Source organism: Grampus griseus (genome assembly GCF_964374135.1).
Source record: "Grampus griseus genome assembly, chromosome: 11".
Taxonomy (NCBI): Eukaryota; Metazoa; Chordata; class Mammalia; order Artiodactyla; family Delphinidae; genus Grampus; species Grampus griseus.
In genome coordinates this window covers 85,447,667-85,472,052 of record NC_139005.1, presented here as the reverse complement: position 1 = coordinate 85,472,052, position 24,386 = coordinate 85,447,667, and the positions used below count along the sequence as shown (strand labels likewise).

Sequence of the window (24,386 nt, the reverse complement as noted above, 5' to 3'; positions counted from 1 at the left end):
CACAATGAAAGACACAGTCACAGTAATAAAGAGCTGGAGCCTTCCAAGGCAGCCAGCCACCCATCTACGCAAACCCACATTTTCATTTCCATATGTCTAGATGAGTTAAAGATGGAAATTATCTTTTTAATTGTTCACTTGTATTATTTTCTTCTGATATGTTTCTGGCACAAGACGCCAGCAGAGAGAACACTGATTTTAAAAACACCCCCATAGGCGCTGCATCACTGGAACTGCGAAGATGTTTACCGCCTTCAACTCCAGCAATTTCCCTCTTGGGAAATTACACCAAGGGAACAATTCAACAGAAGCTAACAGGTTTATGCACAAAGATGTTTACCATAGTATTTCCCTTCTGATGGGAAAAACCTGTAAACACTCTTAAGATGTCCAAGATCAGAGGAATCATTTCATAAATCATGGTCCACGTAGGTACATCATTAACAAATCACAGTATATTCACTACTCAAAAAATGATACTGCTATTAAAAGTGATAATGTGAAGATATGGAAAAGAGGTTGAAATGAAAGCAGCAGAATTCATAATAATATGAGGATAAGAATCTTGGCTAGGTGAATGCACACATATAAAAATGAAAACAATCGTCAGGGTGCCTCGTGCCTTTCTTCCATGTTGTATACCATTTATCACACTTAAAAATGATGGCTTCAATATAATACTAGATCCAGATCAGCTCTCAGTGTTAAAGGTGCTACTGGAAAGCCAGAGACATTCTAAACAAAAAGCTGGAATTTTCCCAAAGACGACACCAAAATTATCTGCAGCCACTGATGTGGACAGTCTTCCCCAATAGGTCTTTGAAAACTGAGAGCACTTAAGTTTTGCATGTCTCAGGGCCACAAGTTGCTGAAGTGTAATTTATGTTGCCACCACCAAGCAGTGGAGGGATGAGGCAGGTGCAGGAGAGTGCAGGGGAGCTCAGGATGGGGGCAGAAAAGGCACGTGTGGCCTTTGGGGGAAGCTAAGCTGTGCTTCAAATATTATCCTTCTCGAAATATGGTCAGAGAGAAAAGACCACTGCAGCTGTATCCTATTACACACGCCCACACTTCCCATTTCCCTCCCTCCCTCCCTCTTAGGGAATCCAAGATGTAAGGCTGAACCTCACTCCACAGTCCCTCCGAAGACATGCAATGGGATGGGAATGAACCCAAGGAGGGGCAAGAAAGGACCTGAGTTACCGTAGCGATTTTCCCCAGGAAAATATTTCCCATTTTGAGACTTTTTTTTTTTCAAACAACAAAAAAAGCTTTCTGGCAATATGGAGAGACTGAGTCCCATCTTTTCTCCGAAAAGTAAGGAAGTCATGCACAAGATCCTCGCTGGCATGATAAGCAGGAAGGCCTGCCTCCTTGGGGTGCAGCACACACGTACAGGCTGCGTTTAGATATGAAAATTCCTTCAAAGTCAGCCAGGCAGGCTCTATTTGCGCGGGCAAATTAAAAAGCTGTAAAACAATAATGAGGTGTTTGCAAATGATTCCAGCTACAAGGGGATGTGAGAGCCACTTGCTTGTCTATATATATGAGACATGGCCAGGTGTGTCAGAAAGGGTTCTGGTTCAGGGCTTGTGACCAACTACTATCCGGTGACCCAGGGAGAAAGGGGACAGGAACAAGCTGAACATATTTTGAGTTCCTATTATACACCATGCCGAACGCCAGGGACTTTAGTAAACGTTATTTAACCTTCCCTTCCTCACTCCCATCCTGAAACGTAAGTGTTATCATTCCCGTTTTACAGACGAGGAAGCAAGTGCAGAGAGGTATCTGCAAAGAGTCACACAGCCAGTAACTCACAGACTCTCTAGACTAATATAGCAGGTAACGTTTATTATCTGAATGTTATCAACAGAGATCTACCTGATGTAGGAGAGGGGGAGGAGCAGAGCAGACATGAAACACACCGAAAGCAGCATTTCACAACCCTGGGTCCAGCCCTTATTAAGAATAATAATGTGGGTTTCCCTGGTGGCGCAGTGGTTGAGAGTCCGCCTGCCGATGCAGGGGACACGGGTTCGTGCCCCGGTCCGGGAAGATCCCACATGCCGCGGAGCGGCTGGGCCCGTGAGCCATGGCCGCTGAGGCTGCACGTCCGGAGCCTGTGCTCCGCAACGGGAGAGGCCACAACAGTGAGAGGCCCGCGTACCGCAAAAAAAAAAAAAAAAAAAAAAGAATAATAATGTGAAAACATGTCAATGAGGTTTAAGTTACTTACTAAAAGTAATGGAACGCAGTTAACGTATCTGTCTGACACAGCTGGGTCAAAATGTTGACATCAAAGTGTTCAAACACCACGGACTTCATTGACAGGGGGTAGAACAAAGTGGCTAAAGATGTCAGCCCTAAGGGTGGTAGAATACCTGCTTCAATCTCGGCTCCTACACTAGAGCCAGATGAGTGATCTTCTGCAAGTTCTGGGTCCCAGTTTTCTCACCGATAAGATGGGAACGAGAGAACTTGCCTTTTAAGATTAAGAGGATTACGTGAGATGAAAGCACCAACGTTGCCAACCATGATTCATGTCATTTTCATGTTTTTTAACTTCTCTGAAACCGAGGGGCATCTTACAGTCATAGCCTTTTTCGATCAGATAGGATGATGACGATGGTGGGGACAATCCCTGACGCTCTCCACAGACCTGTGGGCCTTCCTTCATCCCCATCCCCATGCTTCATCTTAAAGTCCAAACCCCTGGAAGGAATGTGTCCCCCCTGCCTTTCTCCCTCCCTCTCTCCTTCTCAGTCTCCCCTGACCGCAAATTTAATGCTTTCTTTTCCAAGCCAAGATAAATATCCTCAAGTCCAAATGACACAGTGCCGCAGCATCAAAATGCCCTGTACCCTCTGAGGGTGACCCCAAAGAGAAGGCTCGCTCGGGTGCAGGCAGGAGGCTCCAGGATAAGCAGCCCCCTGAGATAGCCCAGTACCCAAGCCATTCATCACAACGCCGAGGTCCCTGAACCAGTGGCCTGAATAACACTGGAAGCCACCACACCCTGTGAGTGTCAGGGCAGAGTGGAGTAGCGGTCTTTAGCAGAACCAAGAAAGACCCCCTTATTATAAGACCCAACCCTCCTCCAAATAACTGCCTGGACTTCACTGTCAGAGGGTAGAGCAAAGTGGCTAAAGATGTTAGCCCTAAGGGTGATAGAATTTTTTTTAATTAATTTATTTATTTTATATTTATTTTTGGCTGTGTTGGCTCTTCGTTTCTGGGCGAGGGCTTTCTCCAGTTGCGGCGAGCGGGGGCCACTCTTCATCGCGGTGCGCGGGCCTCTCACTGTCGCGGCCTCTCCCGTTGCAGAGCACAGGCTCCAGACACGCAGGCTCAGTAGTTGTGGCTCACGGGCCTAGCCGCTCCGCGGCATGTGGGATCTTCCCGGACCGGGGCACAAACCCGTGTCTCCTGCACTGGCAGGTGGATTCCTAACTACTGCGCCACCAGGGAAGCCCAGGGTGATAGAATTTTTGAGGCCATAAATCCCAGACAGTGTCTCCAATGTTAAGCCACTAAATCAAATAACAACCAGCTTTCGAAACGTTTGAAAAACCACAACATCAAAAGCAACAAATAGGGGTAGAGTTTTCTCGATTATCAAGCTTTTCTCCCATAAACTTTGTTAAACCGTTGACACAGTTATGCTTGACATATATATGAATAGATATATACATACACTGATATATAATACTAATACTCAAAAATATTAATAGATCATGGTGATTTCCCGGTGATCCTCCATCTGACCAAGTCTGAGGTTATTCCTCCAGCAGAAGGTCAAGGAGGTCAGCATCCTGGGAGCAGGACCCAAGTCCATAAGAGCGAGGATGCAGGAAGCATCTGCTTCTAAGAGGTTCTGATGGGAGAAGTAAGCTCCTGGATGTCCAAGGTCAAAGGCGAGTGACTTCGCGGAGAGGGAAATCAGGACCGAAGTGGGAGGGCCACAGAAACAGAGGGCAAGCACTTTGGCCGTTCACTTCCTTCTGATCTCAATAAACACCAACACACGCTTTTCCCGACGAGCATAACTCAGCTTCAAGGTATTTGGAAACAGGCAGCCCAATGCCGAACTTAAACTTAAGTAATTAAACTTCTCTGTAATTAAACATTTTTGTTTTAACATCCTGACCTTCACTATGCTGGCCCGTGCATGTAGTCAAAGCTTTTGGCTTTACTTTAGTCAAATCGAGAAACCAATTTTTAGTTTCAATTTTCTTTTATACTCTTGCTTAAGCCTAGACTCTTCCTTCTTGTTAACAGAAATCCCCAAAGATAGTTTATCCCCCAAATCTATAACGTATGGGGGAAAAGTCATAAATGATTTCTGACTTCAATCCCTTAATGAAATAACTGAAGGGCCGTGACAGCAAAAAGCAAATGGTTTTATTCAAATTCAAGCCTTTTCTTCAAACGTCTATCGGAAATAAAAGGGACTGGGCTTCCCCGGTGGCGCAGCGGTTAAGAATCCACCTGCCAATGCAGGGGACACGGGTTCAAGCCATGGTCCGGGAAGATCCCACACACCGCGGAACAGCTAAGCCCGTGCGCCACAACTAGTGAGCCTGCACTCTAGAGCCCGCAAGCCACAACTACTGAAGCCCACGCACCCTAGAGCCTATGCTCCGCAACAAGAGAAGCCACCGCAATGAGAAGCCTGTGCACCGCAACGAAGAGTAGCCCCTGCTCGATGCAACTAGAGAAAGCCCACGCACAGCAACTAAGACCCAATGCAGCCAAAAATAAATAAATAAATGAAATTTTTACAGAAGAAGAAATAAAAGGGACTGATTACCTAGGGTTGACCTTATGTGACCATTATCTGTGGTCTTCAATTACAAATAACCATTTGTAAATAACCATTCCATGTGCCTCTCAATGATCACTGCCGGTGATAATTGAGGGTGTGGTGACCCAAGCCATTCAGAAGCAGTAGGTGATCCAAAACGTCGCTTCTGGTCAGCTGGGGCTGCTAAGCGGGCTCCTTGAACGTTTAGCTTTTATCTCCAGTTACATTTGGCCTCAAAAGTTTCTCCAACGACCTTGTGTTTTGTGAGCACGGCAGCAGAATCGGGGTTGGGAGGGCAGGGATGCAGCCCAGGGGATTCACCAACACACTGGCAATCGGAAGTTACCTGTGTTGGAATGGACGTATTCTCCTGAAACTCCATTGGAGGTGAAAGAGTAAAACAGCCCATTCCTGACACGGAATGAATAACAATGAATACTTGTTTAGCTGTATGCCTATTCCAGTGGGCCTTCCACACGCATCCTCACTGCCTCTTGTTTTAAAAAGGAGAAATCCCCGATCAGAGAGGTTCAGTGATGTACCCACGGTCCCAAGATGAATCATGATGCCTCCATTCTATCAATGAGGAAATGGAGGCTTAGGGACATAAGTGACTTGCTCAGGGGCACAGAGCTCAGTGGTGGAACAGAGACTCAAACCCAGGTAATACAGGCCCAGGTTCAGTCTTATCCCTCTGCACAAAAGGTGCCTCCTTTATGGAAGTTTGTTTTAAAAAGGCAGGGGAGAGGGCTTCCCTGGTGGCGCAGTGGTTGAGAGTCCGCCTGCCGATGCAGGGGACGTGGGTTCGTGCCCAGGTCCGGGAAGATCCCACATGCCGCGGAGCGGCTGGGCCCGTGAGCCATGGCCGCTGAGCCTGCGCGTCCGGAGCCTGTGCTCCGCAACGGAAGAGGCCACAACAGTGAGAGGCCCGCGTACCACACACACACAAAAAAAGGCGGGGGAGGGGTTGTGCATGGAAAGAAATATTCTTTGAGCATCCACACTGTCCTGGGACCACAGAGGTGAAAGAGAACAGATCAGCCCTCACTGAGCGTCAAGGCTCAATAGTGCCCTTTGTTGTTCTTCTAGCAACCTTCTCTGATTCTTTAAGGGTAACAAGAAAACAGAAGCATGTAATAAAGCTCCTTAATAGATACCTAGGCACCAACTCATATGGCTTCTTCCTTATGTCAGAGACCATGTTAAATTCCTTTTTGTACCTCCTACTTTGAGTGGGGTCAGTACAAAATAAGTCCTCCATAAACACAATATTTAGTCAATCAATTAATCTGATTTTGCAGCTGAGACGATTGTACATCACAAGAGCCCAGAACCTTCCTAGAAGTTTTTACTCAGGAATGTGAGGGGTCTGGCTCTCGAGCGATGGTTGGTGTCCAAACAATAGAGCCAGCTTTCCATGTCTCCACAAGCACCCCTATCACAGAGGGCTCTGTTGAGTTCTTTGTGTAGCTTATATCTGAATCATTTCCCAGACTGAAAGGACAGTGACTAAATAACATCAGATGGGACTTCAGAATTCTGGGAAAGGATAAGCCACGCCAGAAAGCTGATGACTCAATATTCCACTTTTCAAACCAGCTGTGCCGCCATCCTGGAAAGAGAGCCTCGGTGCCCAGGGCTCTCATCAGAGCAGAGGAGAGGGTTCCAAAACGTAATCAGGAAGATCAAGATCTTAGGAAAGAAACTGAAACGTCTGCCCAGGAGCAAAGACTGATTCTACCCGAGTACAGGAAAAGGCAATTGGAGAAGGCACATAATCTATAAATGATTTTGGAAAGACTTCTCGTTCCAGGAAAACTTATCTTCAGGGTTTTTCTTTTAATATTGCAAAGCCAACCAGTCAATGGAAGCCAGAGTTCAAGGACTAGAAAGGTCTGATGCAGCGGAAAGTCAGTGGGCTGGGGACCAGGAGGCCCGTGTTGGGCTGGGTTCCTAACTAGCAGGGTGACCTTGGGTAAGCACCCACCCCCTTTTCTGGGTCTCAATTTCCTCATCTTTAAATAAGGGGGGTGGGCTTCCCTGGTGGCGCAGTGGTTGACAGTCCGCCTGTCGATGCAAGGGACACGGGTTCGTGCCCCGGTCCGAGAAGATCCCACGTGCCGCGGAGCAGCTGGGCCCGTGAGCCATGGCCGCTGAGCCTGCGCGTCCGGAGCCTGTGCTCCGCAACGGAAGAGGCCACAACAGTGAGAGGCCCGTGTACAGCAAAAAAAAAAAAAAAAATAAGGGGGGTTACTCTATAGAAGTTCCCTTCCAGCTGCAAAATTCAATCCTTCTGTAACTCAGTGCACGTGCTGATCCAACGCCCTCCCCTCCACTGCTGTGAGGCTCACCAAATTCCATTGGCAATGTGCTCCACCACTGAACAAGCCAGCTTTTGTAGGCCTCCTCAGAGTGGTAACCACAGAAATGAACCCAAAGGCACCAAAAAATGTAAATGGGTCGTGAGCACTCTCATACGTATGAAGTCAGCAGTGTGAAATTTATAACAAGATGGTCTACAGATCTTTCGTTGACACACGGTAAGAAAAAAAAAAAAAAATCTCCTCTTAAATATAAAAAGGCCCATTTGTTCTCAACTCAATCAGTCTTGAGTCGGCAGCATCTGAAACCCTAGTCCCAGTTGTGACCGTGGGTTGCCTCTTAGCGACACACACATAGGAGGGAAACTTGGATTCTTTACAGAGATAGCCTCTATTCTGCTGGGGAACTGGGGGAGGCAGGGGAAGTTGCCTTTGGCATCGACCAGCCCTTGGCATTGACCAGACAATGAACTCATCATCCTGCCTGGCCCAGAAATAGAAATTGAACGTTAAACATAGCTCACCAGCATCTCCTCCACCAGCATCTCAGACTGAGGTTAAGTGGCTCACAAGAAAGTCTGAAGCGGGGATGCTTACTTAATGCTTAAGAATTTACCTCATCACCCCAATAACCCCCGCTGCTTCACTGTCATCTGAAAGAAATTATTAAGCACCTAATGTGTACACAGCCCTTCCCTCCTAGACTGTTCCAAAAGGAGCCCTCTGGACTGGGCTGCATGCCCAACAACGTGAACGTACTTCATGCTGCTGAACTGTACACCTAAAGATGGTTAAAATGGTCACTTTTACGATATGTATATTTTACCACAATTTTTTTAAAGATACCAAAAAAAAAAAAGACTTAGACTGCAGCCCCCAGACACACCTAATCATACTGATACAAAATAGAAACACTCAGCCAGCGAGCTATTTCCAGCCTGTCCCCAAAATGTCTGGGGCCGATGATAATAGCCTCTCCCCTGGCCAAAGTAACCACAAAATTTGTTTAAGCATCATGCCTAGAGCCTTAGAGTGAATCCAGAGCCATTTCCACCCTTCCCAAAGGGCTCAGTACTGAGACCTAGACTAGTGGTTCTCCAACCTGAACGCCCCTCAGGACTGCCTGGGGGGAGGTCAATGCAGATTCCAGGGTCCCATGACCAAGATCCTGATTCAACAGGCCTCTCTCAAAGCCCAGGAATGTGCCCTTTTAAAAATGTCCCAGGTGATTTGGAGGAACTTGGGGTGTATTAAAGGGTTGAGCAGGGGGTTAGGTGGACCAGATGCAGCCCTTACATGGGCTTTAGAATCAGCCAAAGGGGTGTGGCCACGGGGACTGCCGCCAGCCCCTGCTCCCCAGTGAAGGCTGCTAGGGGCTCTTTCCCAACTTCAAGGAGGCCCTTGGCTTTGAATCCTTGAATAAGTCTGGGCAAAGGAGAGAGTGCGGTTCCACCACCTTCCCCACGGCTAGTGGACCTTCCGCCAGAACCAGAACACCCAGATTCCAGGCCCGACTCTCTTCCACACCCTTTTCATGACCATGCCTCAGTCTTCTCCCTCTGTAAAATGGGCCTGATAGTACCTGCCCTGGCTGACACCTCAGGCTGTTGCATGAGGGGTTCCAGGCCCTGATCTCCCAAATGTGTGACCTTACATTTCACCTCTCTAGACCTCAGCTTCCATATCATTCAAAGGGGAATAAAAAGAGTACTAAGCGGGCTTCCCTGGTGGCACAGTGGTTGAGAGTCCGCCTGCTGATGCAGGGGACACGGGTTCGTGCCCCGGTCCGGGAAGATCCCACATGCCACGGAGCAGCTGGGCCCGTGAGCCATGGCCTCTGGGCCTGCGCGTCTGGAGACTGTGCTCCGCAACGGAAGAGGCCACGACAGTGAGAGGCCCGCGTACCAAGAAAAAAAAAAAAAAGAGTACTAAGCTCACAGAGCTCTCATAGGGACTAAAGAGACTAATGCAAGAAAAACTCTCAACCCACTGGAACACAGACAAGAAGCACTTAAGAAATATTAACTATTATTGTATTTATTAATACGCTGCACTTGGGGGCGCTTGGTAGGGAACAAATCTAAGAGATGACCGTTTTCACACTTTCATTATTTAAGAAAAGACCAGAACTTGTGCGTGCCACCCACCCTGTGATTACAAATCACGGCCCTCTGGCTTAGAGGTGACAAGCATGACTTTGAGAAGCCAACCCTTTTATTTCAAAAGTGAGTTTCTCCACTCTCTATCGGAACGGCCTCCCTCAGAAGGGAGCCACGTGGGGACTCCGTGACTCAGGCAGGACGGTCTGCAGACTGCATTCCACCTCACCCACTGATGTCACCTTCCAGCCACACAGAACCACTCAGAGATCTCAGAAGACACCCAGGAATTTCTGTTCCTTCCTACGGTCAAGCTGTTCCTGCTTCCAGAACTTTCTATGCTTTAGCCAAGACCCTCTTCACCCAGATTGTCACTCGGGCTGCAGCTCAGTTGCCCCGCCTGAGGGAGGCCTTCTCCAGCATCCCTTTCATCCCATTATCCTGTGTGTCTTCCTTAGAGCACTGATCCCCCGACCTGAAGGGACCTCATCACGGTTCCCTCCCTCCTGAACGTCAAGCTCTAAGACACCCCCTGCCCGGCTCACGGCAACAACAGTGCCTGGCACACGGCAAAATACTTCATGCCTGAATCGTACATCTCAGCCAGGGCGAACATGGAACCCAGGTACCCTGAGATGGTTCCATCCATGCCTGTGGGCCTGGAGCCAAGTTTAAAAGCTCTTCCTTTCATTCTAACAAGTGGCTGGTTTGATGGTGAACCTTGCACTGCTCTAATGAGAGGTGATACAGCCCAGGGGTTAGGAGCCTGGAAGTTCTAGAATCAGACCAACTTTGGTATCAGCCCCAAGCTGCCACTTCCTACCATGTTGTCCTCAGCAAGTCATGACTGTCTGATAAAACCATCCTCGGAGTATTTCAGAGAGACTGAAAGATAGCACGCATGTAGGCACCTGATACATGGCACGTGGTAGATAGTCAATAAATGTTATTATAAATAATAATAATAGCATTTTTTCTCCTCTGAAGACAGAGGACCGAGTCCACCACCTACCAGTCATGTGACCTTGGCCAATTTACCTACTACCCCTGCCATTTCTCATCTCTAAAGTGAGAAGACAGCGCTCCGCGGCCGCAGCCTGGTCGCCAGCCCTGCCATGTCCTGGGCCATGGTCTTTGGGCTTCTGGCTGTGCTGCTGCTGACCCGCCGGCGCACGCGGTGAGGAAGCAGGCGTAGGGAAGCAGTCACGCGGCCAGCGAGAAGCATGGCTGGGATTTGAAGCCAGGAAGTGTGCTGCTAAAGTCAGGCTCATAACCATCCTGCCCTCCTGCTTCTTGTGCAAAAATCGCCGCTCCTGTGTCCTGTCTGTGGGCTCAGACCTGGAGTGGGAGAGGGCTGGTGCACACTGGTGTCCTCCAGCCCTGTGCTGTGCCAGCCCTTAAACGGAGCCTTTGGGAGAAGCCGGCTCACAGAGAGGCGACCTGGAGAGCCTCCGCCGGAGGGCAGTATCCCCGGTTGGGCTATGCTTTGGAGTTTGGAAAAGATGCTGCCAGCTTCCTCACTAGGATGAAGGAGAAGCACGGTGATATCTTTACTGTGCTGGTGGGGGGCAGGTATGCCACTGTCCTCCTGGACCCACACTCCTATGACATGGTGGTGTGGGAGCCTCGCACCAGGCTGGACTTCCACGCCTACGCCGTCTTCCTCATGGAGAGGATTTTTGACGCGCAGCTTCCGCATTACAGCCCCAGCAATGAAAAGTCCAAGATGAAACCGACTCTCCTCCACAAAGAACTCCAGGCGCGCACGGAAGCCGTGTATGCCAACCTCCACACTGCCCCGCTGGGTGACACCAGGGAAGCAGGCAGTGGCTGGCATGCGACGGGACTCCTCGAATTCTCCTACAGCTGCCCGCTCGGAGCCGCTACCTGACTCTGCGCGGTGTCGAGGCAGCGCCCCACACCCGGGAGAGCCAGGCCCAGGACGGCATCCACTCAGCCGACGGCTTCCACGCCTTCCGCCAGCTCGACCTGCTGCTCCCCAAACTGGCACGTGGCTCCCTGTCACTGGGGGATAGGGAGCAGGTGTGCAGGGTCAAAGGCTGCCTGTGGAAGCTGCCGTCCCCAGCCAGGCCGGCCACTAGGGCCCACCGGAGCAAATGGCTGGAGAGTTACCTGCTGCACCTGGAGGAGGCGGGCGTGTCGGAGCAGATGCAGGCGCGGGCTCCGGCGCTGCAGCTCTGGGCCACGCAGGGGAGCATGGGTCCTGCTGCCTCTGGCCCCTGCTCTTCCTCAAGAATCCCGAGGCCCTGGCTGCTGTCCGTGGAGAGCTGGAGCCTATTCTCTTGCGAGTAGAGCAGCCCATTTCGCAGATGACCACCCTCCCACGGAAGGTTTTGGACAGCGTGCCTGTGCTGGACAGCGTGCTGAGAGCCTCAGGCTCACCGCTGCACCCTTCATCACCCGCGAGGTCGTGGCGGACCTGACCTTGCCCGTGGCAGATGGGCGGGAATTCACCCTGCGATGTGGCGACTGCCTCCTCCTCTTCCCCTTCCTGAGTCCCCAGAAGGACCCGGAGAACTACACAGACCCAGAGGTATTTAAATACAACCGATTCCTGAACCCTGATGGATCAGAGGAGAAAGACTTTTACAAGGATGGGAAGCGACTGAAGAATTGCAGCATGCCCTGGGGAGCGGGGCACAACCAGCGCCTGGGGAGGGGTTACGCCGTCAGCAGCACCAAACAATTCGTGTTCCTTGTGCTAGCAGCGCTTTGACCTGGAGCTGATCAGCCCGGACGTGGAGATGCCCGAGTCTGACCTCGGCAGGTACGGCCTCGGGCTGATGCAGCCGGAACGTGACGTGCCTGTCCGTTACCGCGTCCAGCCTTGGGCTCGGGGGCAGATGGGACTCCACGCACCCAGCCTGCCCCTAGTGGCCCAACGTTCTGTGCCTGCGTTCGGCCTGGGTACAGAGCTTTGAACACCCAACGGTGCCAAGCATTATCCCTTCCCTACTGTTTTTCCTAGAAGGCTGTGTCTGGGGGAGGGGAAAGAAGGGGAGCGAAGAAAAGACACCAAAAGCTCTGCGGATTATCTGCCGCAAAGGTTAAGTTCCAAAATGAGGCTCTTTCCGCCCCCAGCTCCTCTCACCTTTATGATATCCACTAAAGCTAGGGCGGACGGGGCAAAACTAGGAGACCCCACTGCTCTGCCCCCAGCCCGCACGGGCTGCCGTCCAAGGAAGGCCCTGACAGTGGTGTGGTCGAGACCCTAACCAGTCAAAGCAGATGCTGGCCATAGAAAGGCCATTTGGGGCCTAGCAGTGCATCTGTTGAAAGAAATTCTGTCCCCAAATTTTTATTAAACTACCTAAAGCCAAAAAATAAAAATAAAATAAAATGAGAAGGCTTCCTAAGCTCACAAGGCTGTTGTGAGGATCAGATGAGATCATCTGGGTAAAGCACGGTGCCTCGTACATCCTGAGCGCTCGATAAACTGCAGCAATTAGGAACACCCATATTGTTGCCTTTCCTCCCCAAAGCATGAGCTCCTTGAGGGCAGGAACCCCGTGTACTCACTTCTCTATCCCTAACGCTATATGCCTGGCACATTTTTCTAGAAGGAAGGAAATGAGTAGGTTTTTTTGAGGTCACCCCACGCCCATCACCCTCCAGCTTGATTTCTGGTGTGAGAGAGGGGGTAGATGGGACACAGAGAAGGCGCGGAGCTTGGGTTGGTTGCACAGCGCTGCAAAGGTAGAAAGAGAATTTGCTGGAAGTGTGGAGGATCACAGATGGTAAAGCCCCCAGCTGCTCACACACCTACTAGTGGGAGAGGGAGGCTGGTAAATGTTACAAATGAGTCAACTTTCTCCTAGACAATAAGATCAACAAGGAAGACAGTGATAGGGAGAGGAACAAATAGGGTGAGAAGGAGAGAAACAGGCACCTGGGCTCTTGTGTAACTTAACCCTTTGGGAGGAAGGGGTGTGGTGGGGGGCACACGGGACTGGAAAGCCGTCGAGGGGGGGACGGCAGGGGAGCCACCGATTTAATTTAGATCCTCCCCAATGGGCTGTATCACAGCCTGGCTCGCATGCTCATTTCATGCTCCTCTGACACAGATGGGAAGATCAAACCCAGGACGTGTCGGTTTTGTAGGTTATCAGATATGTCAAAACCGCTAACCGTTTCTGAATATAGCAATTTGGCAGAATGTGGAGCGGAGCTGCTCGGATGGCCAAGCGCGCTGACTGCAAAGGGTTTCTTTCGCAATCTTGTCCTCTTCTGCCAACTGTAAACTAAGATTATGAAGCAGGATCAACATGGCTACATGGAGTGTCGGCCTTCAAGAGGGAAAGCCAGGTGTTGGGGGCTCCCAGCACCGCATGGTCAACGGCACCACCCCAATACTACCTGCACCACCATCACCGACAATGCTGTAATTTATCCCCCAATGATCCAAGAGTGGGAGAATAGATGGATAAGGTATAGCCTGGGTACCCTGGAGGCACCCAAAAAATGTGGTCCCTAAATACCTAGCCTGGAATCTCCCCACTTCATTATCTTCTAATCCCACACATAACACTTCAATTTTCAATCAATCCAGCATGTGCACTGTGCTCCCAAGTGCCTACGACGTGCTCAGCTACGAGGCAACAAGTTAGGAAGATTACAAAATGGAATCAGACATCCTCTGAGTTCTTCTCTACATTTTAAAAGCAACTGCTCATGACAGAATATTGAGAACATAAGGGAGACTGGTTTTTAAGTAAACTGCCCACAAATCCTAATGATTGTTCCTTTAAGTAAATTTGACAGGTTGTATTTGTCATGTGCTTTTTTCCTTTTTTCATTCAGAATATAAAACATTCTGAAAAATGAGGGGTCTCATAGACTGAGCTGTAGTAACTAATATGGCAATGCCCGGAGGGTTTTCTGTCCCTCTCTATCCCTAGAATTTCTTCCCCCACAATCACCAAGTCAAGAAGTTTGCCTTATTTTGTTTTATAAACTAGTAGTTTTACTTACGTGTGTAGAATATGGAATCAAGACTACTGGGTTCCAATTCGGGCTCTGTCACATCCTGGCTCTATGACCTTGGACTGGTTACTGAATCTCCACCTGCCTCAATTTTCTCATCTCTAAAATGGGAATAATAGTAATACTTCTCAGGACTGTTGTGGGTATTAATGAGCTATTATAAGAACACTTAAAAGAGTGCCTAGCACAGTTTTAAGTACTTACTTTATTAAGTACTTAATAAATGTAGCTATATACATAAAGCAGCAGCACTGCCTTTAAAAGTAGGTCATTAGCTTTTTAAGATCCCCTAGGGTGGGTTTCACCTTTTATAAGTAGAAAGGCAGTATAGAATACTGGTTAAGAGCACAAACTATAAAACCACACTGCCTGGGATTGAATCCCAGTTCTGCTTTTACTTGCTGTGTGATCCTGGCTGTTACTTAACCTCTCTGAGATGTAGTTTCTGTAAAATGGAACTAATATTGCCTTCATGCTTAAGTGAATACAAACACATAGTAATAACAAAGCATGACAGTTTGCGGCTGTCACTGTATTTCTAGGGGAGGTCCCCACAGCAACAAAGAGTCACGTTCGTAAAACGTCAAGATGACATTCGAAGTCCCAGGAAGCAACTAGGTAACCAGCCATTAGCCACTCTCACCCCATCTTAGCTCTGTTCAAAGTTGCTAACGTACAGATCATTAGTGAAGGCGTAGCAAGCAGAATTCAATTAAAATCGGCCCAGCTTGCTGCTCCAGGTCCCTCCATCCCCATCCTGCAGCAGGACTGAGCGCTAAGGGGGACAGACAGCAGGGCTGATGCACAGACAGTGGGAGGGGCCCACTGGCACGGTACCTTTGGCTGTTGCATGGCAACGGGAGCTGCCAAGACAGAAGAGCATCAGTAAACTGCAAAGAGAGAGGAGAGCCTGGCTCCTGCATGCAGTCAGCATCAAAGCATCCGTGAGGCTGGAAGGCAAGGAGACCCCAGCCCTAAATAGCAGCCCTGGGGATGGGGCCCAGCCCAAGCCTGTGAATCCTGGTGTGGAAAGGAACAGACACACCAGTCCTTCCCTATAGTGACCTGCCCTGGGGAGCCACAAATGCATGGACCAGCCTAGCCTCTAAACCTTCCACACAGCTCAGGGTGGGCCTGGAACCCCTCTCCATACCTCAGGAAGGGAGTCAGATCCGCAAGAGAGCTCGTGCCCAACTGGAGCTTGGGAATGTCTCACTGAGGACAGAACAACAGAACATAAGACAGTGTATCTCAGCAGGAATGTAACTAGAGGTGCTGCAGGCTGTCAGGAGAGGGAAAGTTTCCCGGAGAAGGAAGGTGGATCTAAAGAGACACAAGGAAATGGAAGAGGAGGCAGGGAAGTAAGGGCAGTGACACAAGTCCCACGCACCCAAGGAACACCTTTCTACCCAAAGAGAAACTCACCATTTAAAACAAACCTTTCTCTGCCTTCCAGAAAAGGATTGAATTTTCTGCCGGATCTGATTGAAGCTCAAAGGTATTTTGTAACTGCACTTCCCTGCCTATCTAAAGATGGCCCGACTTGTCAGTCACCCTCAACCTCAGATGCATTTCGCCTGTTCCACAAAATGTGGTCCATCTGACCCACGAGGCTCAATTTCCTAAAGATCCTTGCAGCTTTAATGTGGCTGACCGAAGCGGCTATGATATTTTATTGGAGTGACGGTACACTTGATTCTTTGGAGACGTCAGCAAATTTTGCCTCTGGTGAATCGGTCCTGATGGAGAACCTCAGATTTGAAGAACTAGGGGTAGAAGTTTTATGTATATATTACTATACACACACACATCCATGTGTGTTTATACATTATGAAAGCTGCTTATATAAACTTTATATGAGTATAAACTTCACGTGTGCATGAACATTTGTGTGTGTGTGTATGTTTCAGCCCACCTAACAAGAAGATCTGCCTTGAGCTGGATATGTAAGGCTCCGGGTCTCAATTTCTGTACCTGCAAAGGCATAGGGTTTCTCAGTCTTGGACACTGTGGGGCGAGGATCCCGAGGCTCCATTCTAGCTCAGTGTGGAGACAAGTGCTAGGATCCACTGGCGATGTCTGCTGTGGTCATGCTATGGAGAGATGGGAGGTGTGTTTGCTGGTACCTGGATCAGCTCAAAGGACCTTCCTGATAGATGATTTTCAGGATCTTAGAACTGAGTCCCAAACAGAGGGTTCTTTTAGAATCTCTAAAGGCCTATTAGCTCAAACACTCTGAGCACTGAGTTATAAAGGCCACACTCATGGGTTCAAAGCCATCCCCTTGCTGCAAATAGAGAAAAAAATGCTGTTTGTGTTGGGAAGATCCCTCCCAAACCCGCTCCTACAAGCTCCCTGTGAGCACAGGCCCCCAAGGTGGGGTCACGAGTTTCTCCTCCACTGGGACCCGGTGGGACAGGGGAATGGTTTCCCAGCACTTCTGCACAGCTGCTGAGCCACAATAATAACTTCTGTGAGGGTCTAAAATGATTTCCACTATGAGCAGCTTTCACTTTATAGAAAGACCCCCACTGCCCTCAATGCAACTAAGGAAAAAGAGAAAGGCGACACAAGTGACAATAATGATGTCTATGGATGTTGAGACAGACCTTGGGAGAGGCAACGGAGAAAGAATAATTTACGGGGACCCTGAAGCCTCATGACCTGTCTGTGCGGGACATCCTAGATTCCCATCGAGCAGTGACACCGAGGCCCAGAGTCGTGATGTTTAACTCCGTGGGACGGGCACATAGCCAGCGAATGGCTTCCAAGCACTGTCCTTTCCATGCTGTAGTAACACAGACTAGACACCTCTAGGGGCTGCAGTGGGGCAGGGCCGGAGGATCTGGAATGTTGACAGGCCCTAGGAAGTGAAGACAAAGAGGCTGTGGGGCTTCCCTGGTGGCGCAGTGGTTGAGAGTCCGCCTGCCGGTGCAGGGGACGCGGGTTCATGCCCCGGTCCGGGAGGATCCCACATGCCGAGGAGCGGCTGGGCCCGTGAGCCATGGCCGCTGGGCCTGCGCGTCCGGAGCCTGTGCTCCGCAACGGGAGAGGCCACAGTAGTGAGAGGCCCGTGTAACGAGAAAAAAAAAAAAAGAGGATGCACAAGGAAGCGAGAACGTAGTTTTCCACATGGCCCATCCCATGGCTCAGAGAAACTCAGTAAACATAGTCTGCGTGTTTCCATCCCAACTTCTCAGCCTCCGTTTCCGTTTCCCTCCAGCTTGCCCGGCTGAGAGAGATGCGACGGCTGCTGAAGACAGAACACTATGTTCTGCTCCTTCATCTCTGAAAAGATCTGGAGACCGGCCCAATCTCAAGGGACCACTGACAAGAACAAGAAATCACCAAGTGCAGAATGCCCTCATTAGTCAGGCTTCTAACCGCCGCTGGGTGATGTCAGGACCACACGGTTCCTCCCCTGGGCCCTGGCATCCTCACGCGTTCATATCTCCCCACCCCTGCCACGCTGCCTGCAGACTCCTAGAATACCAAGTATCAGTCCAATACAGAAAGCAATTTACTAATGTCCTAAAAAATATGGGGACTGCACAAGGTGGTCTCTGGAGTCTCTTCCAGGATGGCAGTTCAGAGACGGCTGTAGCTGGTTCTGACTTTTATCACCATGTGCAGCCAGGAACCTTCGAGTCCCACCAGCAGAGTCCCCTGGAGGTAAAAGGCAAATGTCTTATTGGGGGAAAAATAGTACTTTGGCAAATGATCATTGAGTCTCATCTTGGACAGACTTGGGGAGAAAAAGGGATATGATGGGGAGTGAATGTGGAAAGGAAACTAGGCTCTGAAAGCCTTGAGCAGTCAGGGACGACCGGAACAACGGCATAAAAATAGCAGTTACGTTTCCTGCACACCTGCTACAGGCTGGGCACAGCGACTCAGACTCCTATCATAAGCACTATCTCATTTAATTCTCTGTTATCCCTGCTTTATAGGTAAGAAACGGAGACACCAGGAGATTCAGTGACTTGCCCAAAGCAACACGCTGTTCACCCATTCCTTCAACATCGATGTATTTCACACGTGGCTCCAGGCACTGCACCAGATCGGGAGCCACAGAGTGGCTGGGCTGGGATCCAAGCCTAAGCATCCGGATGCTAGATTTAAGACCCCAGATGGACCAATCCGCAAAGGGGAACGCTGTGATGCCGAACCATGCAGACGCACACAGGAGGCCCACGGGGGGAACCCAGGCCCCAGCCCACTTTGGGGTGTGCCACCCGTCGGAGCTGCAGGGAGGAGGGTAGGCTGGAGGGAGCCTGAGTCCTGCGGGACAGAGCTTCTAGAAGGCAGAAGCTGAGTCTGCCTCGTCCTTGGTGCCGCGCCTCAGTGTCTCCCCGTAGTAGGATCTCAAATAACTGTTCTTGAGAACATACGGCACCCAAGGGGCCACCCCACAAAGCCGTTTCTACCAATGGATTCTATTCTGTGCAGACAACGTGGAAGACTGCCAGGAAATGCCCAGGGTCATCCTCTGCGTCAACAGACTTCCTGGAAATGAAGCCAACCTTGACCTTTAAGAGCCTGCATGATCTACCCTTGCGGAGCTCTCCCACTCCACTCCAGCCACCATTCCCCTAACCCGCCAAGCTCATCCCCACCTCTGGGCTTTCATCCTTGGTGTTTCCTCTGCCACCAACACTCTTCCCTTAGAATTTCACCTGGCTCACCCCTTCACATCCCTTTAGTGCCTACCCAAAAGTCACCTCTTCAGAGAGGCCCTCCTCAACCATCCCTTCCAAAATAGCTTTCCCACTCTGTTCCCTAACCCTGCTTGAATGGGGTTCCTCATCACCCCAAATCACGTCAGTTACCACACGTGTTCATTCATGGATAGTCTGTCTTGCCCACAGGAATGGAGGCTCCGTGAGAGCAGGCTTCGTCTCTTTGGTTCACTGCTCTTATCTCTAGAGCCTGGAAGGGAGGCTGGCACACAGCAGGTGCTCAGTAAGTATTTGCAAAATGACTTGGACACATTAATCTGTATCCACCGACGTTTATTGTATACTTACTACATAAGGCTCTGAGCACACAGAGATTTAAACACAAGCAAGACAATGTTCCTATCCCTGCATTCACAGCTGAGAGAGGCAGATGCTAGAGGGAGGTGTCCCAGTCGAGCAGTGCTAGAGAGGGAGCCAACGGTGTTCTGGGAGCACCGTCCCACCCCACTGCGTGACCCTGAGGAACCACAAGCCCTGACTCCCAGTGGGGGGACCCAAACCTGTGTGACATAAGCTCTGCCCTCAGAGGCACAGCCTTGTCCACTTACAGGAGACAAGGGTTCCGCACTGACCCCCGACGGAAAATCGAACCGCAGCGTTTCTTTATGCCGGGCAGGTGAGGATTCTGCTTCAAAAGCAGTCACCTACACAGAAGCTTAAAACTATTTTAAAAATTTTTCCATTTTGAAACTGACATAACTAGTTTCTATTTTTTAAACTGAGATATAACATTAGTTTCAGGTGTACAGCATACGGATTCGATATTTTTCTATGTTGCAAAATGATCACCGCAATAAGTCAACATCCATCCAGTCACAGATATTTTTTCTTGTGATGAGAACTTTGAAAATCTACTCTCTCAGCAACTGTCAAACATGCAATACAGCACTGTCAGCTACAGTCGCCATGCTGTTCACGACATCCCCATGACTTACTTGTGTTTTAACTAGAAGCCTGTAGCTTCAGAGTCCCTTCACTCATTTCACCTACCGCCCACCCCCGCCTCTGACAACCAGTTAAAACCATTTCTGGGGACTTCCCTGGTGGTCCAGTGGTTAAGACTCCGAGCTCCCAATGCAGGGGGCCCGGGGTCGATCCCTGGTCAGGGAACTAGATCCCGCATGCGTGCCGCAACTAAGACCCAGAGCAGCCGAAACAAAACAAAACAAAAACTAGATAACGTCAATTAAATTTTAATTAAAAAAAAAATTTCTGAAAAGTCTCTAAGGTCTCTACTCGAGGTGCTCCGGTGCCTGAGGGCTTGGGATGAAGAGTTTCTGTCTGAAGGGAGAGAAGGAGGACGGCACAACAGAATTAATTTTACATCCGTGGGGAGGGGAGTTGAGGAACTGGGGGACAAGCATGACAGCCCCCAGTTTGCAGGTGAAGGGACTGGGGGCTCAGTTTCCAGAAGTCTCCTTTGTCTCCAGTTACAAACAAATGCAAAGGCTTCAAGGGCCTGGGAAGCCCCTCTGTCTTCGGGCCTACGGGCTGGGCCGGCGGGGCAGCGCTTCTTCCTTTTTTATTTACGAAGGCTGCTGACAAAGGTGAAAGGCAGAGGGAGGCGCTCTGTGAAAGCAGAGACTGAAATATTGATGAGGGACAGTAATTGCACGTCCCGAGACAGGAGGACAGGCCCGGCCGCTGCCCTGCTGGGGAAAGGTTCTCCGGGCTCATCAAAGCACTCAGCTCAGCTCTGGGCCTCAGTATCAGCCGTCCTCACCCCTGAAACGCCCTCTACATCCTCCCCCAAGTCAAGACCCCCTCCCCCATGAAGCCTCCTCTGATTGCCGCAGCCTGCACTGGTTCAGAATCACAGAAACCTCGGAATGTTAGAGCCGGAATGTTAGAGCCCGAAGGCACCTTTCAGATGAACCAGGCCAGGTCCCACATTCTCTGGGAGATGAATCCGAGGTCCACGAGGTGGAGTGGCCAGGCTTCCACGCCTCTCTCGCATGCTTTTCCTCCCGTCGTGCTCTCTGCTCCTTCTAAGGCAAGTCCACCCTCCTCAACTAACTCCTTCAAATCACTCAACAGACACACTCTCTCCTCTCCTGCCCTTTGCCTTCAAGATCGAGCCCTGCCCACTTGGCCACCTCAATTCCCAGGCACCCCCCCCCACCCCTCCTCTCTCACCCTTCCATCCACGCCTGGGTTCAGGCCCTGCTCGTCTCTCCCTGAGGGGTTTCACAGAAGACTCGTGATGGCCCCAGATCACACCCTTCTTGTCCTCGTCCCATGCATCCTCCTTCCGGCGCTCACCACGCCCACCTGACCATCCACACCCACACTCCATGCCCCCCACCCTGCCCAGTGCCTAGTCCAGAACTAAGTCCAAAGTCCTCAGCAGGGTCCAAAAGCCCTCGTGAGCTGGCCTCTCCAGCTTCAGGCGTCCCAGCTATGCGTGAGCCCTACCCCCCGCTTTCTGCCTATTCTCGCCTTAAAGGCATCCCCATAATTGTGGGTTCAGCTGTGTCCCCCAAAAAGATCGGTCCAAATCCTAACCGCCAGGTGCCTATCTGTGAATGTGACCTGACTTAGAAGCCCTTTTTGCATCCCTCTTATGATCTTTTCGCCGGGGGCAATGGAAAGGGGGGGCGGGCTTTGAAATCAAACCTGGCTCCCAGTCTCAGCTCCATCACTTCCCAGCTGAGTCACCTGGGCCAGGTCCCTTGAGCTCTTGCAGCCTCAGTTTCCTTCTGTAAAATGGGGCACCACGTCATCCCCGGTATTACTGATAATGTACGTAACTATCTTGCATAGACAGAAGAGTCAGGAAAGCCTCAGCTGGTATTACTACAATTCCTATTCCTGGGAGGTCTTTCTTGTCCTTCCAGAGCTCATCCCAGGATTGCATTCCACCTCTGTCAAGTGTTCCAGGGTCTGCCTCTGGGAGCACTTCCCCCACTCCCTGGCTCAGTAACCCCTTCTCCAAGAGGGCAGGGCTCCTCTCCCGCCCCTCGGGCTGTGAGAGGGCCCAGAGCCCCTGCCCAGGGAGCAGCAGGGAGGCTGGACCTCCCCGGAGACTTCCTTTGTGAGCCAGCCAAGCACCCAACCTGTTGCTTTTGAGGACAGTCCCCCTTCGGGCTCCATCTGCCTCGGGGAGGAGCTGTTTAATGGAGGAGAGTTGGCTCCTGGGAAGACAATGCATTTTAACGATTCTGGACACAGCAATCAGACAGAAGCCTACCTATCAGGCAAGGTCAGGAGCGGCTTCAAAATCATGCAGCCCAACCTCCACCGGGGCCCAGGGCGGCTGGGCTGTGGTCCCACAGCTGGTTAGTAGCAGTTAGTCCCTAAACCAGGACCCACTGTGGCTCTGGGTCCTGAGACTCTGAGCAATGTCTTTTATACAAGTTAAAAATATGCAGAGGAAGACAGGAAGTGAGGGGGAAAGAGGAAAAGGGAAAGGTGTGTGCCTCTAGTCTAGAAAACCAGCAAGACTTCTCCCTGGGTTATTCTAGGTTCGTGGAATTTAACCCACAAGTCTAAAAAGTGAAAACCCTATTACCAAGATATATTTCCTGCTCCTGGGGTCAAGTCCTCCTTACCCTACTAATCTGCACTGCCCATGCTTCCCACTCTTCCCAGAGGTACTCCTTTCTGGGGGTGGGGGGCGGCCTCCAGAAAAAGGGAGGGACGATGACCCTGACGTAGTGAGATCAAAGGAACAGGGTCCCCTGGCCTCCTCCGGGGAGCAAGCCACAAGGTGAGCAGAACCTCAGTTACTACCCCTCCCTGATGTGGCTGGGATGGAAATTTCCTAGGCTACGTGCTTGGCATTTACCAAACACGCTGAGGGTGAACCTGAGAAGGCCCCATAGTGACACTGAACAGTTGAATAAACAAAGGAATGATGACTGAGTAGCGCCAATGAATGAAATAGACAGTTCTGATCACAAGCATGGAAACTGGTTTTCCAATAACTCAGTAACTCGCCTCCCCACCCACCCCAGTGCAGCCTCAGGTCACTCCTTCCCGTAATTCTGGATGGGAGAATGATGCCAATGTCATTAACGGGCTCAGGGTCTACAGTCCTGGTCTTGGCGCAAACCACTGTGAACCCTAAGGGAACCACATGGGGCCAGCAGAAGAGGGCCCTCCGAGGGCAGCTGGTGCAAATGGTTCCAACCTGATTTTTTTTTTTTTTTTTTTTTTTGCCGTATGCGGGCCTCTCGCTGTTGTGGCCTCTCCCATTGCGGAGCACAGGCTCCGGACGCGCAGGCTCAGCGGCCATGGCTCACGGGCCCAGCCGCTCCGCGGCATGTGGGATCTTCCCGGACCAGGGCACGAACCCGTGTCCCCTGCATCGGCAGGCGGACTCTCCACCACTGCGCCACCAGGGAAGCCCCCAACCTGATTTTAAGTCATGGAAGTCTCTGTTCAAAGAAAACCTTGGACAGAAGAGCCAATCTTGAACACAGGTTGAAGCCAAGCTGCTCTGATGGGGAGGGAATGTACACCTCCCAACTCCTCTATCCTCCCCAGCGGCCCCTGAGATGCCTCTGTGGAGCCCCAGCTTCCCTGGCACCCATGTGAAAATGCCTCAGCTCACTGTGTGCTGCAGAGGAAATGGAAGGCTAGGGCGAGGGACATACCCTCGCTCGTTGCCAGGAGCAGTGACGCCAGCACCAGAGCCCAAGCATCCTCGCTCCCAGTCTTGTTTCCTCTTGTTGCCTTTGGTGGAGAGACTCTAAGATGACCACCAGTGATCCCCAAATCCTGATAGTCACAGCCTTGTGTAATCTCCCTTCCCCCCTGAGTAGGGCTATCCTAGCAACTTCCTACTAATTAACAGAATACAGTAAAAATGTCACTTGTGTGATTATGTCACACAAAATTACAACTTTTATTTGGCCATCACTCTCTCCCTTGATGGCTTCGATGGAGCAAGTTGCCACACTGTGAGCTGCTCAATGGAGATGCCCGCTGGCAAGGAACTGAGGGAGGCCTCCAACCAACAGATGGAAGGAATTGAGGCCCTGAATCCAACAGGCTGCAACCATGTGAGCTTGGACGTGGATCCTTCCCCAGTTGTGTCTTCTGATGACACCACAGCCCTAACTGGCATCTTCACCATGACCTGAAAGAGACCCTGAAGCAGAAGACCCATCTAAGCCATGCCCATACTCCCGACCCACAGGAGCTGGGAGCTAATAAATGGGTGTTGTTTTAAGCTGCTGAATTGGCGACAACTGGTTACACAGCACTGGTATCTAATACACTGCCCTAAAGAATTACTACTCGCCTTTTGAAAGAGAGCTCAAAGGGCACTCTGAAAAGTGAAAAGTCAGGCTTTCCCTGCATAACCACCACCTTCACCATTTTCATCATCATAACTGGTATTGCATTGCTTCAGGGTCTACTCTATGCCAGGTACTGGGGTTTTAGTGTTTTATATCTATTATCTCTTTTA

General features: G+C 50.5%; 1 protein-coding gene and 1 pseudogene across 3 annotated transcripts in view; one reads left to right on the top strand and one right to left on the bottom strand.

The window, feature by feature from the left end:
• Positions 1-24,386, bottom strand: part of CHST11 (carbohydrate sulfotransferase 11) — a gene marked incomplete at both ends in the record, with an annotated part of 282,926 nt that overhangs the window by 161,499 nt on the left and 97,041 nt on the right. The window lies entirely within an intron of this gene.
• On the top strand, positions 10,343-12,169 carry LOC309829359 (prostacyclin synthase-like; annotated as a pseudogene). The gene is made up of 2 exons: positions 10,343-10,404; positions 10,663-12,169. The product of its transcript is annotated as a prostacyclin synthase-like (transcript).